This window comes from Corvus brachyrhynchos, unplaced genomic scaffold (genome assembly GCF_000691975.1).
Source record: "Corvus brachyrhynchos isolate BGI_N302 unplaced genomic scaffold, ASM69197v1 scaffold43, whole genome shotgun sequence".
Classification (NCBI taxonomy): Eukaryota; Metazoa; Chordata; class Aves; order Passeriformes; family Corvidae; genus Corvus; species Corvus brachyrhynchos.
The window spans coordinates 2,481,444-2,486,704 of record NW_008237353.1 but is presented as its reverse complement, the minus strand read 5'-3'; the positions used below and the strand labels follow the sequence as shown (position 1 = coordinate 2,486,704).

Here is a 5,261-nt window from a genome sequence, read left to right as displayed (position 1 = left end):
ATCCTCTATGACACAAGCCTTTAATTGTTCAATCATGTTCTACTTTACAAATAATACAGGGTACAACATGCCTTTTCCTCACTGACTTTGGCGCAGACAGGTTACAGCTTGCCACTGGGTATTATTTCCGTATTCACAATGTTCACCATCATTGCAATCCAGTGCAATCCAGTGCAATTTAATTTAAGATATTAGCATCATACCTCAGAATCATGCACAGCTCCCACTGACATCTCTGGAAAACCCAGCTATTTTCCCAAAACACAAAGTACTACTACTACTACTACTACTACTACTACTAATAATAATAATAATATCAAGAAAATAATTATAAAAGAGCACTTTTTTCTAGGTGTGCTTTAATAAGATTATTGGCACCCATGTTCTGCTGAGTTTTTTCCTTCTTAACTTCCTCATGAGTAATTACTGGTCCAAGCTTACAAGCAGGTGCCATCTTTTGAGTGCACCCACCCTGAATTTTGCTGGATCACACATTTTCAGCAGATCTTGTTTGCAGTCATTGGGCTTCAGTACTGCACAAACTACTTCTCACGTTTTCTCTGGAAAGAATTGCAGCAATGCAAAGGGAAGTCTTGTCTAGTTAGGGAGTCTTTGCAAGTGTAAAGGCTGCTCCATTCTCCATATACCTGATCTACAAGCTATCTGGTCCTTTTCCTAAGTAACAAATGCACTTTCATCAAAGCTTCTCAACTGCTTCTTTCAAGAGCGAAGAGAGGCCTCTGTAATTTTCATTCCTGTGCCAAGGATAATGAAATTATTCTTGTTGCTTCTCTGGCCATTGCATCTCAAACCTTTCAGAAGCAGGATATTTTGTCACTCAAAATGGTTTGCCACGACCTGGTGTCAGACCTGTATCATGCCAGGCTCTTTGTGCAGCTCTAGCCGTGGGCTACATCCCTGAGAAGGAAGTAGCTGATGACATGAACAGGTGTTCATTGCAGCTGTATTTGTGCAATGCTGTTTGCAAAGTATATAACCACACAAAGTAAACAAAAACCAAACAACAACAGCCATTTTTGTTGCTCAGCATGCCCAAGCCTCCCTGGCCAGTGAGACATAAGAGCCAAAGGGCCTTGACTCCTCCCCCTTTGCTCCTAAGCCATGCTCACAGCTTCTTACCTGACATTTCTTCTGCTGCATTTGGAGCAGGTCTCTCAGACTGAGTAGATGAATTCAGCTCAGCTTTTGCTGTGCTTGATTATTGCCTTCCTGCAAGCAGCTAAAAACATGTTTAAATATTCCTATCATTTAGCCCGAAGGAAAACTGTTTAGCACATTTAACATCGTTACCCAGAACCCAGACTTTCTATAGATGTAAGAATCATCTGATGGCAGCAACCAACACTTTCCTGTATAAAAAATAATCTTCTAAAAGAACAGCTACATGCAAAGTAAATAGAGAATGCTTCTATACAACAACATGACTTGCTGCCCCAAGTGCAAAAGGAGATGTTTAAAACAGTCAGTTACAAATAGTGAAGGGCATTTTTCACTCTCATTTCTGTAATGTGTGCAAAGCACAGCAGTAAGGACAAGGTGTTACTGTTATCATCTTCCAAATGGCACAATCAAGGCAAATGGAAACTGTGATAAAACCCCACCTACTGGGTATATACCCACCTCTCAGCTTTCCAGATAGCACAAAACCTTTGTTCTTTACAACTGTGCTCAAGAACTTAGAATTGAATAGAACATACACAAACAGACTCACCTCAAAAGCTTTCCATGGGGTTTTTTTACCTGTCCAAATCTTTCCTTGGCCATTTCACTGGGAGAACAACACACCAGCTTCTCTAAGGTAACGCCCCTTGGTAATGCACGTAGGAAAGTGGGTTTGGGGTTTGCTGCACTATCTAATTAGAGATCTCCTGACAGCTCATCTTCACTAAGTTTCATAATTATGTGAGTGAGCGTCAGCGATCCTCACTCAGCAGTTCCATGGGAGCTTTCTCAGTAGACACCGTTTATCCTATTTCTTTTACTGTCATTCTTATTTCACCATTTGCAGTACTCAGAATAGGTTTCAGATACCCTTTTTCCACAAAAGATGTTGCTTGTTCCTTGGAGACTCATACTGAAAGCAGAGCAGAGAGGAATAAATGACATTTGGGGTATTTCATTACAGCCGTAACCTCAAAGGGAGGAGGAAAAAAAGAGAGAAGTTTAAAATAACTTTTGTTCCTCTCGTTCACAAAAACATACTGAAAAATTACATATTTGTATTCTGGCAGTAGACAACATATTTACAAGAGCTCTTCTGCCTGTCTCCTTTTGTACAATAAAATGCTCCTACTCAGGGTTCAGGCTATTTCAAGGATTGTTCAATGCAGACTTATTCTGTGGCTAACAAATGCATGATTTAACCAAGGAATGCCCAGGAGTAAGTGTAGGAATCAACACTCAGCTTGACCTTATCCTCCTTTGGCAGGTGCTGTACTTTCACAGACACAAATACAGCTAGAACAACTCTCAGGGAAAGATAAGAAAAAAAAAAAAAAAAAGAAGGAAATCATTTTCATGGGTCATTTACCCTAACTTTTCAAACCCATTTCCTACTTATGAAAATAAGTATAACACAGCAATTAAATTCAAATTCGTGACTTAAAGAACCATGATACATTGAAGTTTCTTATGGCACTGTGCATGTTCTGGATGCTGTTTTGGTCATCCTTAAATCAAAAGAACACTGTCTAGCTGAAGTTCATTACGCCATTTTGTGAGTAAAGAAATGAATGGATATCAGTACCCAGTAAGACTTGAAATGTAGGAAGCAACTTTCTCTACCACTGCTCATTTTTCAAAAGCATGTGTTTAAACTTCAAACACTTAAAGGGAGCAGTGACTACTCTCTTCTGCTTGGCATAGTGAAATGATACCAAATAAATCGTGACATGTTTGGGGAGAATTTTATCACTAAATATTATGCACACACAGTCTTGATCCTTACACAGTTTGATGAAAAAAAGCTCAAACGAGTAACATAAAAGTTGTTTTTTTTTCCCTAAGCTAAGAGAGTCTTGCATGACCTGAGATCTATTTTCTTTGCTTAAATAAAGAAACTGAAAATCCAAATCTTGATCTTTCTGAATAAATTAATGCTAATTAAGTAAGGAAAGCAAAAGTTGGGTGGTTCTAGCACGAGCAGAATCAAAGCATGTCCCATTATTTAGCTAATACAAGCAATTTTGTTAAACAAACTATACTTTTGTTCTGTAAATATTGGAAGTTAGGCTTTAGACAGATGTTCCCTGCTGTATACAGACATGCTTGGGGAAGGTTAGAGCCCCAGCTGTTGATCATCACTTCTTTGCAGAGGTTACTGCCCCCTCACATTTGTTGGCAGAACTTGCTTACAGAAACACTCCTGCAGCCACTCGAAGTTAAAGTGAGTGGCACTACTATTTAGACAGTTTAAGCTAACTAGCATGGTGCTGAAAGAGTTCGTGCCTGTCTGTACCTTTAAACTTCCAGTGTTCACAAGACTGCAAGTTCTCACAACTTCTTGTCAGGGCAGAAGCTTTTCTCACCTTTTTGTGTAGCACCAGAGATCAGATCCCCAATGCCATGCTTGTACATTTGACCTTAAGTGCTTCCTAATTAAACACTGACAATCGTGTTAAATGTGCTAGCCAGCTACAGTTCTGTTTCTCCTCTATCCTCCTGATTTGATTAGCTTTCAAATAACTTTTCCAAGTCTGTGCTCTTCGAAACAACAATCAAAATCCGTGTTATTTCACTGTCCAAGGGCATCAGGAGACCTATTTGACACATGAGGATACACCATCTCAGGATACACAAAATGCAGCTCTGATGAAGTGATATTGGAAGGCAGCAGGCTATGGGCAGAATACAGTATGTTAGACCTGCTATGATGCTCTAGACAAGCTCCTCACCTTTCTTCACTATTTTCTCACCTACAAAAGAGCGAAACTTTTGCAGCGTTCTTTGAAATATGAGTGAAAAGTGCTATGTGTTTGTGTATGATAACTGTCGTTAAGAGTACAGATCCACTATTCTTTGGCTAGTTAAAAAAAGAAAATGCATCATTCAAGAATTTCATCAACAGGTAATTAATATTGGTATGCGAATAGTTAGTATAAAGCAAGGTTTATTTTCTCACTCTTTTTAAAGTAATATGTATCTATGAGTAAATTCCAATATATCACCAATTAAGTGATTTATTGAATTTACAACTGTTTTTTGAGGGGTTTTTTTTGTTTTTTATTCCTGGCAGGATATTGATTAAGCTGCAGAAAGTATCATTTGCAGCAGGCTATTTATGTGGTGGTGTCCATAGCCAAGTGAAACTGGTATGTCTAACACCTTTTCCAAGAAAAAATGTTATTTTGCAGACAAAACAGAAGTTATCCAAGGCTTTAAAAAAATAATTTTCTGATTCTTTCCTTCAGCGTGGAATTACTTTATTTTCATGCATTTGTCTACCTCCTCTACTGCTTGAGTTACAGATAATACCAAGTAGCAAATACGCCAATAACCATATTAAAAGAACATTACAGATACAAAGTCGATCACTCAAAACTTACAACCTTAAAAGATTTCCCAGACAATTGCATTTCAGGCCCCTTGGCGTACACACTGCATGCAGGACTATGGATGACATGACTATTTTTTCTGAAAGCCATTTCTGCATTCAGTGAACAGACTAGATGCTAATTATTACATATGTAAATGTTCAGGTTTTGTTTTTAATTCTTACTGCTCTCCATGAAACACTAGAAATACAGATGTTTACTGACCTGTACTCAAGACTTGCTACAAAGACAGACTTCTGAATGTGTGCTGACTTTTTTGTGATGCCATCCTTGTACTACTTGAGTGTTTTGCAAGCAAGAAATCACCCATATGATTCTGTGAATGGGATGAGCTTCCCCTTATTCTTGCAGGTGAAAAGATCATATAATGACAACCTGGAAAATATATAGTTATTAAGTAGTTTCCCTTAAATCTCCACAATTAAGTAACTTTCCACCACACCCCTGCTATGTTTTAACAGTTCTCTTGCATAGAGAACTTGCATAACTAGGTCTTTTGACCTAATGCACCTAGGTCATTTGGAAAGCCTGGACCCTGACAATACTGGAACCCATTGCTTCTACCTCCCAAGCATTGAATTCTTTCTCCAGATCATTTGATATATGTTTATTTTTAAGACAAGCAAAAAAACCAACACATTCCTCTTAAATTTGTTCTCAGGAAAAAAAAACCCACACATTTTTTCA

General features: G+C 38.3%; 1 long non-coding RNA gene across 1 annotated transcript in view; it reads right to left on the bottom strand.

The window, feature by feature from the left end:
- The window catches only part of LOC108445823, a 7,486-nt gene extending 5,611 nt beyond the window's left edge, over nt 1-1,875 (bottom strand). The window contains exons 1-2 of the long non-coding RNA XR_001860806.1: nt 1,733-1,875; nt 1,141-1,240 (exon numbers count right to left, since the gene is read on the bottom strand). This is a non-coding gene — a long non-coding RNA (uncharacterized LOC108445823). The remainder of the gene's footprint in view (nt 1-1,140; nt 1,241-1,732) is intronic.
- Nucleotides 1,876-5,261: the final 3,386 nt, after the last annotated feature.